The sequence below is a fragment of the Lithobates pipiens genome, unplaced genomic scaffold, assembly GCF_037356315.1.
Source record: "Lithobates pipiens isolate NorthernLeopardFrog02 unplaced genomic scaffold, aLitPip1_a1.2 Scaffold_18, whole genome shotgun sequence".
In the NCBI taxonomy this organism is placed as follows: domain Eukaryota; kingdom Metazoa; phylum Chordata; class Amphibia; order Anura; family Ranidae; genus Lithobates; species Lithobates pipiens.
The window spans coordinates 413,705,884-413,721,378 of record NW_027507758.1 but is presented as its reverse complement, the minus strand read 5'-3'; positions in this window follow the sequence as shown (position 1 = coordinate 413,721,378).

The following is a 15,495-nucleotide window of genomic DNA, read 5'->3' as shown; positions in this document are numbered from 1 at the left end:
ACTCACAAGACAAGCTGGTCTTAAAAAATCTATTTTGGGACTCAGTGGACAGAAGTAGATGAAAGGAATGCTGATTAATGAGATCTAGATTTGTTGTGTACTCTTTGCTGGGTCGTTTGGGGTGTGGTTGTATTCCAATGTTCTATTGTGTCTGTCTGCCTTAGATATTATGGGAAGTGTATGTAGATTAGTTCTGAGATTGGTGGGGGCGATATCCTCCAACAACTCTCACTGGGTTGTCCAGAGTATTACCTGTGTACCTGTGTTTTCAATAAACAGTCCATCCTGACAGTCCTGACAGTTTCCACTGCCGTGTCTGTTAAATATGCCACAGCCTTGCCTATTATCTCTATAGAGTCTGTGACGTCTTTGGAATTACTCCCTCTAGCAACATGGTTGGAGAGCCTGCCCAACCATGCATCCACATTTCTTGCCACTCAGGCTGACGCCAAAGCAGGAGCCATGGCTGCCGCATTGGCATCCCATGCTCTTCGCAGTAGAGGCTCAGCCCTTCTGTCCATTTGGTCCTTTAGGTTACCTGAGTCCTCAAATGACAAATCAGATTCTTAGAGACCTGTGACCGGGCTGCGTCTAACTTTGGGGTCTTGAAAAACTTCTCCTCTTATTCTTCCCCAAAGGGAAACCTCCTCTTCCAAGTTTTGAGTTTAAGGACCTTTCTCTCCGGGTCCTTCCACTCTCTCAAAATTACCTCCTTCAGACTCTGATGGACTGGGAATACCCTGGACTGAGTTTTACCCAACTCCCTGTACATCTTATCCCGGGTTGTCGTCTGAACTGGAGATTCTGGGATATCCTCAGGAGCATAGAGTGCTGTGAGTAACTGCCCCATGTCCTCCACGGGAAAAAGGTGTCTGTTACTCCTAGGGCTGTCACTACCCTGGCTCTCAGAGTCTAAGTTTCCCCCCTCCTCTAATGAGTTTTCATCTGACTCCTCCGGGTCCTCAAACTCCTCTACTCCCGAAGTGACAGAGGATGGGGGTCTCTGCAGGGTTTTCCGACCTCTGCCAGAAATACCTTCCTGAGAGAAAGTGCCTTCTCTAGAGGACAGAATCTCTCTGTTACTAGTACTAGGCGCTTCCTTAGATGCTATAACTGTCTTCAGATATTGAAGGGTAGAAAGCATCTCTGACTGTACATAAGGAAATCCCTCATAACCTGTGAGGTTTCCTTACCCGGCAGCTTATGTATGCACCTGTAACAAAAAGGCTTTACATGATCTTGTGGGAGCTTTTCGTTGCAATTCCCACACCTTTTTGTTCTAGGGGGAGAGGGGTGTTTGCAGATGAGTAGATCCACTGGGTTCTAAGGAGACAAAAGACCCTTCTCCTGTGCCCCCCCAGTGGTGTGGGTAAGATCCCTCTTAACCCCCACCTACCAAACAGAGGATGATTCACCACCTGTGGCGTCCTCCTGGGCTAAAGGCACTGCTGTATCCTCCTCTCTTTCCATATCTGGTCTCTGCTGGCTCCGTACCAAGGAGCCCAGCTGTGAGGATCCAGAAGGTGGGAGGGCTTGTGGGGCCTCTGCCTGTCTCCACGGATTCTTATAGCCAAAACAGCACCGATCTGCACCATTTTATTGGAGTCCCGCCACTGGAAAGGGACTTTTGGGCTCTAGTGTCTGCAGATCTGCCATTTTGGCATAAACTAGAAACCGTAAGTGACCGCGCCCAGAAACGGAAGCGGCACCGCCTTACTCCACCCAGCCACAATGCTCACTCCTAACACATGAGTGTTACCAGCTTTTCCTATGGAGCAAACACCTGCAGGAGACAGACGTCCTTTGCCCCCCCAGCGGTTTGGACTCCAGCCTAAGCTCTGGCCCTCCCCAGCTCCCCTGTACCTGACTGGGTGGAAGGCAGTGAAGGAGGTATGTGCCCATAGAAGCTCCGGGATACCCCTCTGTAGCCCAGAAAACTCATTGCCGGGGAAAAAACCCCCAGCCATTGAGGCCCCCTGAGAAGGGGCTGAGCCCTGGCTAGACCTGCAGTCCTCCATGGCTTTGGCATCCAGCTCTCAGGGGGGGACCAGTCACTACAACCTTCAGGTCTGACAAAATAATAAATGTTTCGCTGCCAGGAAACACAATCAAGAACTGAGGTGCAGGGAGAACGGAGGGGCCTTTTAACCTCGTGTTGATTGTGTTTCCTGTCAGGTGAACCAGTCATCTCTCAGGTTGTGCTGTCCTGGAAGATGACTAGAGAAAATCAAGTCAAACACCTGAAGCTTAAAAAAAGTTCTGGAGCTTTTTTTGTAGCTCAATTCAGGCAGATTTGGGGCGTTTTTGGCACGTTTTCATTCCCTTAGGTGAACATAAAAAAACGTGTGATTTGCGCGTTTTTATGCGCTTATGCGCATCTTGACATACAAATTGGTGAGTTTTTATGCACAAATGAAAAGTTACCTCCCAAAAGGAAATAACTAATTTTTAACAGGTAGTCACAAAGTGGCCATATTTATAACTAAAAATGGAGGATACAGTCACCCTGTTCAATCCAGAGCCATTTATTCGAATGATCAAGGCACACCCCTGCCTATACGATTGCAAGGGCTCCAACTACAAAAGCTGTGCCAAGAAGTGGAGGGCCTGGTAGAATATTGGCCAGCAGGTTTTCTCAAACTGGAATGGATTTGATGGAAATGTGAAAGATGACAAAAGTAAGTTTAGTAATCATTCTGCATATGTTTAGAAATAGGAAAATATAGCAAATATTCTCTTTTAATTGTTATTAACCACTTCAAGACCAGAAAGCAATTGGGCATTTCATCATTATAAAAATATGCTAAAAAAAGATTAGCAGATTTTGATTATCAGAATCTGCTAATCTTTTTAGCAGATTTCTATAATATAGGACCTGTATTATTGGAATAGGCTAAAAAAGATTAGCAATTTATTACTATTTTCATATCCTTTCATCTCTTTCTTCTTCTACAGAATCAATATGCTTTATATAAGTATATACACATACACTCATTGGCTTTTTCTTTCTTTTCATGATCTATTTCATGAGCAAAACATTATTTTTTTGGTTTTCTCTCTTGGGCATGCGCACCCCCATATCTATTTTTTTAGTTTGGTGTGTTTTTGCTCTCTGCATTCCTTGGCATGTATATTGTATAGATAAAGTAAAGCTACATATACAAACATACATACAGTGAATAAAATCGAGGCTTCTTATTATTCAATTTATTTATTATTCAGTGACATTTTGGTAACCAATAACACATGAAAAATCTTTATTTGTCTAAATGTACGATTAATCAATGGCCTCAAGCTGCCATGGGACCTGCCTGATGGAGACATGAATTAGGAAGCATACGTATCCCTGACCTGTGCACCTTGTTTGGTTCCACAAACTCCAGTCCATTGAGCTCTTTCCATGTTGCGTGTGTTGCAATAAATCCTCAAACTGAAATCCGTCCCATTGTCCAAATTTTGTAGGACACAAGCAGCTTTCACAGCACCGATTGTGTTTTGCATCTTGAGGACAATTGGTGTGTACAGAAACCTCCATTTGTTTGACAAGATTCCAAATGCACTTCCCCCCCTGGCCACCCCCTGGTGGCTGGTAACGAGAATGGAGGTGGTCTGCTTTGTTTGATGTGCCTACTTTTCTACACTTGGAGGTGAGAGTTCTGGGAGCCTTCAGCCCCCCGAGTTTCTATAAGTACCGTTTTTGCCTGCTCTTTTCCCAATTGGTGCCAGTGAACAAGACTTTGATATCCATCATATGGACTTTGTTTTTTGCCTGCTTTCTATATATTTAATTATTTTTTATATTATTCATTAGCACGTAGCACTTTATATAGGATTTTTGGTAGATTTGCGCAGGACCACTTTTCACTTTTGATCCAAATGCACTTCGCCACTCAAAATGCTCTTGTTAGCCTATAATTTGAAAACTTGCTTCCGCAGTTAGATTATGCCCAGAATATGGCCGTGGCAGGTGATCACTTAACATAAATGCTTCATCCCACACAAATACACTTGGCAGAGGAGTGCCATTTGTTCCAGGGAGAGGTCTATTTTCTGGAAGGTCCAGCCTTCTGCACACAACTGGCCAAATAATGAGTGGCTAAAAATGCCAGAATTAGAGTTGCTGCCATAGGCCCCAATATCGATATAACAAAAACAATAGTTATCATCAGCCACTGCCATTAAAACAAATGAGAACTACTTCTTATAATTTAAGTAACTTCCACTACCCATTGGCTTCACAATTCTGATGTGCTTCCCATCAATAGTGCCAAGACAGGAAAATTGCAGTGTTGTAGGAAAAGCACAGAGACCGCTAACCATTCTTCTGTTGACTTTTGTTGACTTTTTTAGAACAACATCTTTCAAGACATCCCAAATTGAAGCGCATGTGTCCCAGATTACCTGGCAGTTGATTTTCCCACCAGAAAAGCATAGTGTAGAGACTAACCAATGATTGTCCAGTTGCTAGGTACCTACAAAACAATTATATATATTAGCGCAAAAAGTGAGTTTGAGCTGTGTATAGCAACCTCTATGTTATGAACCAGTTAAGCAGGTACTGCACTAAAAAAATCCGTACTATTCCAAAGATACGCTTTTTTTCCCACCACCCTTTGGTCAGGCTCATGTAACCAGTTTTCTATACTGATACATACCCTATTGAGACCTCATTTTGTAAATTAAGCGTTGATGGGGTACTGTGTCAAAAGTTTGGAGGGATTCTAGATACACTACATCCACAGGCCTTTTCTCTATCCAGATTACAGTTCAACCGAAAGTCAACAGTTTGTCTGGCAAGAATGCTTTTTCATCCATATTATATATATTTTGTTAAATAACTTTTTTTATATTAATTTTGAAATGTGTGCTTGGTGTTTAGTTTATGAATATGCATTGAAAACAAGCTAATTAATTTACCTCAGTGTGATGATTAACCACTTCAGCCCCAGAAGGATTTACCCCCTCCCTGACCAGGCCATTTTTTGCGATATGGCAGGGCATCGCTTTAACTAACAATTGCACAGTCGTGCCATGTTGTACCAAAAACAAAATTTGTTCTCCCCACAAATAGAGCTTTCTTTTGGTGGTATTTGATCACCTCTGCGGTTTTTATTTTTTGTGCTATAAACAAAAGAAAAGCATCAATAAACATATATTGATTGGTTTGCGCAAAAGTTATAGCATCTACAAAATAGGGAAACGATTTATTGAATTTATTTTATTTTATTGTTTTACTACTATAGGCAACGATCACCATTTTTTATCAGGATTGCGGTGGACAGATCGGACACTTTTTTTGGGACCATTGACATTTATACAGTGAACAGAGCTATAAATAGCCACTGATTACTGTATAAATGTCATTGACAGGGAAGGGGTTAACTAGGGGGTGATTAAGGGGTTAAACGTGTTCCCTCTGTGTGTGTTCTAACTGTGGGGGGATGAGACTGATTGGGGAGGAGACCGATCCTTGTTCCTAAGCATTTACACACACAAATCCCCATTCTGGCTCTGTGAGGAGCGATGGCAGGTGCCCGAAAGACATTGAGGCCGCTGGGCATGTGCTTTGGCTCCTAAGTGACGCGGCATGCGTGCACCCCCTACATCCCTTAAAGCACTTGCCGTAGAGCTACAGCAATTTGCGCAGGGGAGCAATTCTGCCGCTGCCAAACAGTCAGGGAGGTATACTATTTCAGAAGTATGTGTCCTTTGGCTGCAAATGAGGACTAAGTAAACCCAGCAACTCGTCGAAACTGTGCCAAAAAAGAAGGGAGGATAATTAGACATGATAGGAAAGCAACAACAACAATCATAATTCAAAATCAATAATAGAAGTGACTTACCTTTTTATGGACATCCTGGTGTACTCAAAATATGTATATTCATGAGCACGTAGGCCACTGTACATGACCTAGAACTGGTCTCTAGTTTCACAATCAATGATTGCCAGATGGATCCAGTATCTCCGTGGCCTCTTCTTCTCCCTCTCTGCTAGAAAAAAATTACATGACAGTGGATGCTGCCACAAAACACGCCATATCATCATCACTCGTGTTTGCAATGTTTGCAGAGAACAAAGCACCACACAGCACACCACTGAACATGATTTGACCCAGGAAGTGGATTGAAAACATAGCAACAAATGATGAAACAGATGGTCTCTTAACTATTGGCAAAAAATAAATATATAAAAAAATGCCAAAGAGGAACAAACACGCATAAAAACAAGCATAAAAATGTTCCAATATCACGCATAGAAATGCGCAATGATGCTATGCTCAGGTGTGACTGCAGCCTAAGAAGATACATTACCATCTCTGCTGCCAGAACAGTAGGGTGAATGTGTTTCTTGCATTTAGTATATGACTCAGTGTTGGTTGCAGTTGGTTTCCAATTTGCAACAAACCCTGGGCACATGCCTAAGCTGCCTATCTTCTCTCTTGGCACTCACAGGGAATGGCTACAGCATTCAGCAGTTTCTGCTAATCACTGTTTTTGTGGCCTTGGTTGTGTTATGCCTTGCTGAGATTTATGTATTTCTTTTTCTCATGTTATTTTTTTTTATACTAATAGGGTTTTCTAACGTTATACATTGTTTTTCTATATGCTGCTACATTTTGGTAGTAAATAAAGAAAATCTGTCATTTGGATTTGACCTTCCTACAATCAGGCTTGTTGTAGTGAGAGAATAGGTGTGATTTACTTTAATTTCATTTAATTAATAAAGGTCGTTCACTTTCCAATGCTAATGTTGGCAGATAGGACAAAGCTGTGATTACTTTGAATATCCAGTCATGTGTTAGAAGAATCCTATTCTTTAATTTACCTTGCACGTGTTTTGGCATTCATAGTGAACACAGCTTCACCTTATGAACCAACATTATCTTTGCAAAGTGAACAGCTTTTACTCCCTATGTAAATCAACCACAATATGTAATATATGCTAATATTCTTCGCTGTATGCAATGAAACAATGCTCTTGTCTTTTTTTGTGGAGAGAGTCATCAGCTGAGGATGGAGCTGAGCCTGAAATGGTAAAAGGAAAAAAATACAAAACAAATGTCATAATAAAAAAAAAAAAATCTGAATAACCTATAAAAAAAAATAAAAAATTAAAATAAACGTTCAAAAAATGTACACTATGAAAATCTTTAAGGACAGTGAAGTCTACTGATATGCAAAAAACTCACAACCAAGACCTTTGTGGTGGGAGTCACCAGCTGGGGATTAGACTGCGCTCATGTGTGAAAAAAAAAAAGGACTGAAAGGAGATAGAGAACAATAAGTATTAAAGTGAAAAATAATTATCCTATATTATACACTTCTTAGCCCCTTAATTTTATCCAGGGAGCTAACAGCAGGATTAAGGAATGGGATTAAAGTGTTACTAAACCCAAGACCCTGCATTCACTATATCTGGTCTCCTGCAGTACACAGAACATGGAAATGCAATCATTTTAGTAAATCCAAACTGCTAAATACGTTTTCTCATCAGCAGTTAGAGCAGTCTTGTGACTTCTATCAGTGTCCGGTGAAAGCTTGTAGGAGGAGTTTTCATTCTACTCTGACTTTCCTATGAGACTGCAGAACCCCTGGCCCTCTGTCTGGACAGTACTGATGGGATAGTGCATGTGATCAGCACAGGGCCAAAGACAAAAAAAACTCTCTGCAATACACACCAAACTGAGCATGTGCAGCTTGCCCCTAAGGCTTTGTTCTATCAGGAGATGATTTGGGGACTGTGGAAGAAGAGGAGGATCAGAGAAGACAGGATCACACTGCCTTTTTACACAATGCAGAGGATTAACCTTTTAGGTTCCACAGTGAGTATAACAAGCATGCTTTACTGCATATGCCAACTGATTTTACTGTTGTGGGTTTAGTAACACTTTAAGTAATATAGAGTTTAGAGGTCAGGTTTAATTAATGCAGAATTCAGGAGTCAGGATTGAGTAACGCAAAACTCATAGGTCAGGTGCACATAATGCATAGTTCAGAAATCATGATTAGGTAATGCAAAGCTGAGTGGCCAGGATTAATGTACAATTAATGCAAAGCTCAGAAGTATGTAATGTACAGTTCAGGGATCAGGTTTTGGTAATGCAGAGTTCAGGGATCAGGATTAGGTAATGCAAAGCTCAGGGGTCAAGATTAGGTAATGAAAAGCTCAGGGGTCGGGATTAGGTAATGTAAGATTCAGAGGTTAGGAGTAAGTAATGTAGAATTCAGGAATGAGATTTATGTAAAACAGAGTTCAGGGGTTGGGATTAGGTAATGCAAGATTCAGGGTTAGGATAAGTAATGTAGAATTCAGGAATCAAAATTATGTAAAGCAGAGTTCAGGGGTCATGATTAGGTAATGCAAAATGCAGGGGTCAGGAGTAAGTAATGCAGAGTTCACAGGCTAGGATTAAGAAATTATGGTTTCAGGGATCAGGAGTAAGTAATGCAAAGTTCAGGGGTTAGGAGTAAGTAATGCAGAATTCAGGGATCAGAATTATGTAAAGCAGAGTTCAGGAGTCAGGACCAATTCTCAATTAATGCAAAGCTCAGAGGTCAGAAGTATGTAATGCAGAGTTCAGGGATCAGGTTTAGGTAACGAAGCGTTCAGGGATCAGGTTTAGGTAATGCAGAGTTTAGGGATCAGGATTAAGTAATACATAGCTCAGGTATCAGGATTGGGTAATGCAAAATTCAGGGGTCAGGAGTAAATAATGCAGAGTTCACAGGCTAGGATTAAGAAATGAGGGGTTCAAGGGTCAGGATTAGGTAATGTAGAGTTCTGGAGTCAGGATTAGGTAATGCAGAGTTCAGGGGTTCAGGATTAAGTAATGTAGAGTTTCAGGGGTCAGAATTAGGTAATACAGAGAAGTTCCATACAGAGTGTCAGTAGATGTCGGTTCATAACATGACATGTGGCTCTTCCCCTTCACCTCTTCAGGCCCGGTGCTCAGTAGTGGATGGTAAGTGATGATGATTGACTGGCCAGACAAGTAAGCAACGACCCTGCATGAACCACTATCTTCACCTGACATCACAAACTCAGAAGCTGACCCCAAAACAGATGCCATATTATCGAAGCCTCAAGCTAAGGAAAGGCATTTTCTAACTAGGGTTCCCAGTGATATCGCCATTTGAATAGAAAAAGAAGAGCTTTCCTTATTTGATTAATACGCATTCACTGCTGCAAGGGACATCACTGGAAAAGTTAGTGTGGGGACTGTGTCTGGGAAATGAGAATGAATGGTCACTTTATGGAAGTCACCACACTCATATTTTTTGTACTTATAATAGCATCCTTTGTAGCTTAGTTTGAAAAGGTGCTTTTTTCATAATTATTTCCAAGGGTTTGTGTTGTAATTCCATAGTTACTTGTCACCCCTAGATATTAATAGAAAAGTTCAGAACCAAATGCAATTGCAAGTATATTTCTATGCAGTAGCTAATCTCTATATCTGTCAGTAATGCATAGCCATAAATAACTACTTTTCCTACTCAACGGGTTCTGATTCCATTATGTTGAGCTCATTTGAAGGTATTTTTTTATACCAAGATTAGGGCTAGTTATATTAAACTAAAGATTGCAGTGCTTGAAGTGAGGCCACTAAAAATCACCCTTGTGACTTCCACAAAATTATTTATTATTATTATTATTATTATTATTCCACAAAATGATTAGAAAATAACAAAGCAAGCCATACACTGATCAAAATTTGGACAGTGCAGCAAGGACTGTCCAACTTCCAGCGTGTGGCCATCACCACTCAAAATAAGTAAATTGTTTGATTGATTTCTGTTGAAGGAACGTGCTGGAAAACTTTTGTCAAAACACTGATCAGTGTATTCTGACAGTCTTGGTGGGATTTTTTTTTTGTTCAGCTCTCTGGCTAAATAAGAAAAAAAGACTAACAGTGTATGACCAGCTTGAGAGCAGTAAATCACCAAATGACAAGACCCCATTGTAATAGAGGTCACCCACTGCTGGGCTATTTAGTCTGTTCACCTGGATTCTGTATTCTGCAGAAATATCAGAGCTATTAGCATTAGAAAATATTTTACAGACAAAACAAACTATACTAGTTTTAAATCTAAGCAAGCATTAAGTCCATGTTTTTTTACAGTGTAAAGCATCAAATTTTGCTGCCTTTGTAGTCAAAATGACTATACCTCTTATCCACTATTCTTCTCTACCATAGCTAAAAGCATAATTTTGAAGGAAATAAGTGGCACTTTTTTCTCGTCAGAAATACACTCAAAGTTGACAAATTTACATTACAAGTGTGTCCAGTTTGATTTGATGTGCATTGAACTTTCCCTACTAGGTTTCAGTGAAAACTTGTTCAGGTTGCTCTTTTCAAATTGCATTTACAAAACCACCTTGTTCCCTATCTGTAGTAAGCATTTTAAATAAGTCACCTGCATTGTAATTGAATGTTGCATTAATATCAATGGCCACAGGGCTGCTGTTAGAAATCATGGGGCCCTGTACAGGCCACCTGATGGAGCCCCCTTCAGCTCCACCATCAACCCTGCCCCTGTCCCCGCCCTGGAAAAATAATCACATGTAAATCGGATCAACAGATCCCCCACCGAACATGCAGATTCCACTCTGTGTGAAACAACTTGTTCCCCGACTTAGTGTGCTTCTGACTCACTGTCTTGGCCATCAGACCCTCCCGGCTTAAATTTTAGATGCATATATGGTACTTCTATTGAAACCGGGTAAGGACCCACTAGACTGTTCATCAGATCGTCCCATAGTATGGATCTGAAGATCCTCACTAAGGTGTTGGCTACTCGACTGGTCAAGTTCATAACTTCCCTGGTGGACATTGACCAGATGGGATTTATGCCTCTACGAAGACCAATCTGAGGAGATTATTCACGCATTTACAGATAGATACAGGTGACTCTCCAGCAAAAGTTATAATGCCTATAGATATCAAGAAAGCTTTTGATTTTGTCAATATATGCATAGGGCGTCGGGGAGTATGGGTTTTGTATGGGCGATGGGTTTTGGGTCTAATTTCAGACAATGGATTTCTATGCTTTATAATAAACCTCGGATGGCGATTTGGCTTGGGATTTCGTTCTCACATTTTTTCAATATTGGTAGGGGTAAGAGGCAGGGATGTCCACTCTCACCTTTCCTCTTTGCCTTAATGATGGAATCTATAGTGAGGGCACTTCATCAGTCACAGGAGGTGGGAGCTGTTCAGGTGGGAACTATACAGGAATGTCTTGCACTATACGCAGGCTCCTTTTCCTGAGAGACCCTGGGCTGTCTCTTCGACCGGCTTTGACCATCCTCAATGATTTTGCCTCCTTTTCGGGTCTTAAGGTGAAATGGGGTAAGTCATCTATATTACCACTGATTACCATGGAGCTAGGGGAATGGCTGATACTAGCCTGCCATTACAATGGGTCACTTCTCTCACCTACTTAGGTGTTAGAATTACTGCCAATGTCCAAGACTGCATGTCTCTGAACTTACTCCCGTTAGTGCCACAACTTAAACAAAAAAACGATGGAAGCAACTGCCCCTGTCCTTGATAGGACGAATAAACCTTATCAAAATGAAAATATTGCCAGTAATAATATATTTCCTATGACACTCCTAGGTATGGATCTCTAAAACATAATTTGAAAAACTGGACCGTATTATATAGGTTAATTTCTATGGTCTCCCCTCTACACCACATAGGGATTAAAGTGCTGAAAGAACTTGGGCTTTGCTAGACTGGCAGAAATACTACCTGGCTGGGCATGTTGTGTTTGCTCAATGGTGGCTAATGGCAGATGATTGGGACTCAGCCACAGTCTTGGAGGTGGCTCAGTTAGGGTCATATGAAAACCTGAGATTAGCACTCTACAGAGGCCCGAAATTCAATCTCCCAATAACTGTGTCAATGAAGGCTACTAGGAGGTGACTACAGAGTTAGCATCTCCCAGTTATGTTGACGTTACACCTTCTGTTCCCCTCTGGATAAATCCCAATCTTCCTCATTTTTATTCCTTGCAGGATCCCATGATTTGGACTAGCAGGGGTGTAAAGCTTCCGGGGGACATTACAAGGGAGGGAGAACTTATAATGTTCGACCAGTTGAAGACGAGACATAATTTACCTAACTCCCATTTTTTTTGTTATCTTCAATTGTGGCACGCATTTCAGGTGGAATTTTGCAGTGGGGGTGGGGGGTTTGGGATGGAGATTTTGCCCTCAACCCTTGAAGATCTGTTATCAGATGAGGATCTTGCTAAGCCATTATCAGCCACATATAAAGCATTACTTAAGAAAAAAAACACCTGCAGTGACTAGATGTAGGGAGAGGTGGGCGGCGAAAGTCCAGGATGTCCAGGGAGAGGATTGGGATGACACGTGGGATCATCCTTTCAAACATTTGGTGTCTGCTAGGGACAGGCTAATACCGTTTACATTTTTACATAGAATCTATTATACACCTGCCAGGTTAGCACTTACAGTATACAGTATATCCTACCTCTGCAGATGGATGTTGATGATGCTCCTTTTCCCCAACCAATGCTGAGCATGTCTTTTGGAATTGTCCACAGATTCAGGTTTTCTGGTCTGAGATCACTTCCTGCATATCTGAGGTCCTCAGTGTTCCTATTCCCATGTCTCCTAGGGTTTGTCTTCTGGGATTGGTGGAGGAAGTTGTCCCTTCAGCTCATTGCACGCTAATTAAGATAGGGTTATTTTATGGCAGGAAAGCTATCCTATTGTATTAGAAAAGGCCAAACACTCCATCTATACCCTTTTGGAAGGGGCTTGGTAACTTTATGATACCCCTCTACAGGGCAACATATATATCCAGGGGGTGTACCAAAAAAGGTATGGCAAGCCTGGCTGGACTCATCTTCCACAGTGGGATGAGATATTCTTTTGTTCCTTGAAAAGTGGATCTGTAATTCCTAGATATAAATTTTGAATTTCTGGTATTGATAAATGCATAACTACAGTATATTCACCCATTACATATTTTCACAGATACATGTCCTTAGTTTTCTAGTTTTTCTGTGGTGCATATATTATCCCAAGATACCACTCTGTTTATGTGCTGCACTTGAGCTGAGGGTTGGTGTTAGGAGGTGGGGGATAATTGGGATGTTTTTCTCTATTGAGTCAGTTGAACTATGTTAGTTCTGAATGTATTGTGGCCTTGCAAGGCCAAATAGGGCGGAGCAAGTTTGTTGCCTGTGCTATCATTGTGTGTTTGTTATGATAATCAAGGAAAACTTGAATAAAAAGAATTAAAAAAAAGATATATATATTTTTGCAAATAAGTTATTTTTCTCCTTCACTGATATATGCACTGATGAGGTGGCACTGAAGGGCACTGATGAAGGGCACTGATGAAGAGGCACTAATGTGCAGCGCTGATGGGCACTGATAGATGGCACTGATGAGCACTGATAGGCAATGATAAGTGGCAGGGATAGGTGGCACTGATGAGCAGGCACTGATGGGCAGCTTTCATCAATGATGGTCACAGAATGGCCTCACTGCTAAGCACTGTTGGGGCTGCACTGATAATCAAGGCACTGATAATCAGTGCCCTGATTATCTGTACAGATCTCCCCTGTGAGGAGATGCTGCTGATCGATTCTACTTCCTTCTACTCTGTCAGTGTGAGGCAAGGAGAGCCGATTACTAGCACTTCGGTGTTTACATGTGATCGGCTATGATTGGACAGTGGTGAGACTGGGAGACATCATATAATGTTGGCCCAGAACAAGAGGGGATCTCGCCTGCCTTCATTTGTCTATATGGCGGGTGGGAGGTAGTTAAAATGTAACTTATTTGTTCTAATTTTGGATAGTGTAGAGAGGGATTAGAACACCTGTCAGTTTTTATTGTTGTCTATGCCCCCATTGGGGAGATTTACCCTCTCTTTGTCCTATTTAGCGTTATCACCAAAAGTGAAAAAAAAAGAAAATCCCTGATGAGTTGACATCAAAACCCTAACAGAAAGGGAATCGTCCAATGGGGATACTAGTTCTGGTGACACACCTTGATTCCTTCACTTTGGAGGTATTTATTCTCACTTCTTGTTTTGGCTTTGGGGCATGAAGTGATGGGAAATCTCCTCATTGGCACAAATGACAGAAAAAAAAAAAAACTGGAGTGGGTTCTAACCCTCTACTCTATCCAAAATAAAAATAACATTTTGTCTTTAGTTACACTTTAAGGTAAACACTGAATAATAATTCAGAATGTGTGCTCTCTTTAAGCAATTGCAAACTTAAAGTGGTTGTAAACCCTTATATATACCCAGTGAAAGGACTATCCTCAAGTGATACACAGAGATTAAACTAATTCTCCTATATAAGTTGTATCTGCTTAACTGCAGTTTTCTCTACTCTACATCCATTCAAAGTGGCAAATTTATAAGCTTGTCTGAGAGTTCAGAAAAAAAAGGGGCGGAGAACTGAAATTACACTCTGTAGAGCTCAGTGAGGAGAGGTCTGAGAGCTAATTGGTAGGAAGAGACACACCCCCTTCACACAAGAACAGAGCTAAGGCTGTCAATCAGCTGGAGCTCCCTCTACTGTCACCATTTTGTTTTTGGTCTCAGAAAAAATTGTCATAAGTGATTGATGATAACAGAGACTGAAGCAGCAGAGACAATTGAGACACACTATCGATGGATATGTTTTGTTCATATTGCATATGTGAGGTTTACAACCACTCTAAATATTGTATTCATTGGTATTGTTATGGTATTACCTGCTGTTGACCACAGTTTGTAATGGATAAATCTGCTCAGGATCAATTCACTAATTTTGTTTACAATTTCTCAAACCTGAACTTACAGGTGAATCCTATTGAAGTCTATGAGAGGCTAATCTTGTGGTTAAACTCTGGAAATGTATATGGTCAAAAGCCAAACCAATGGAAAAAAAAGGATGGGAACTGGATGTTGCCATAGAGGACATATACAGTACCAATTCAAAAATAATACGATACGAGAAGAAAGACTTTTCATGCTGTATTAAGAATAACTATCATGCTTGTAGATGCTTTACAGCTGTATGTGGTGTTATGGAACAGTACCATTTTCTCAGACAGTCTCAATGACAGTTTACATTGTCAGTGCATATTTGGCTGTGAAATAGATTTTTTTCTCTTTTACAATTAACATGGCTTGCACACAGCAGCATCCCGGTGTGATTCATTCATTTTCAGGCTGGGGCTGGTGCAAAACTGTGCTTACGCTGACCAATTCCTATCAAGCTCTTATAAAGAATGAACCATTGGCATCAATGTGACATTTCTCACATACATGGTTGAGGAGATTGTAGCCATATTAGTGCACTTGTGACAGAAACAATTGAGTACTGTCTGTGATGCTTTTTTATTTGCACTAACATACAAATTTCAGGGCAAGCTTTCAGAGTGTGCCCGCTTCATCAAGGTCCCAGCAGTATTAATGCAAGTTTTAGCAGAGTGTTAATAAGACAATCTTTAAGAGA